This window comes from Eimeria mitis, genomic scaffold, assembly GCF_000499745.2.
Source record: "Eimeria mitis Houghton genomic scaffold, Emh_scaff3519, whole genome shotgun sequence".
NCBI classification, from domain to species: domain Eukaryota; phylum Apicomplexa; class Conoidasida; order Eucoccidiorida; family Eimeriidae; genus Eimeria; species Eimeria mitis.
Genome location: NW_013571861.1, coordinates 1,564 through 1,937, shown reverse-complemented (window position 1 = coordinate 1,937; position 374 = coordinate 1,564).

Sequence of the window (374 nt, the reverse complement as noted above, 5' to 3'; positions counted from 1 at the left end):
CTGCTGCTGCTGCTGCTGCTGCTGCTGCTGCTGCTGCTGCTGCTGCTGCTGCTGCTGCTGCTGTATGAGGCTGACGCAGTGTTCTATGTGGGGCTTGCATGCATGTATGAGTTTAGTGTGTGCAGCAAGTTGCTGCTGCTGCTGCTGCATGCGAGCAGCAAAAGGTGCAGTTTCCTGCTGCAGCTGCAGCAGCAGCTCTTGTATAAGTGTATTAGCCTGGGCCCCATGCTGCTGATGTTTATTTATTCTCTGTAGTAGCTGCTGCTGCTGCTGCTGCAGCAGCTGTCTCTCTTCATTTATAGTATTTACATATTCTATAGCGCTGTAGTTCTGCTCCTCCAGCTGGGTAAATATACGCACAATCTCGGTTGCAT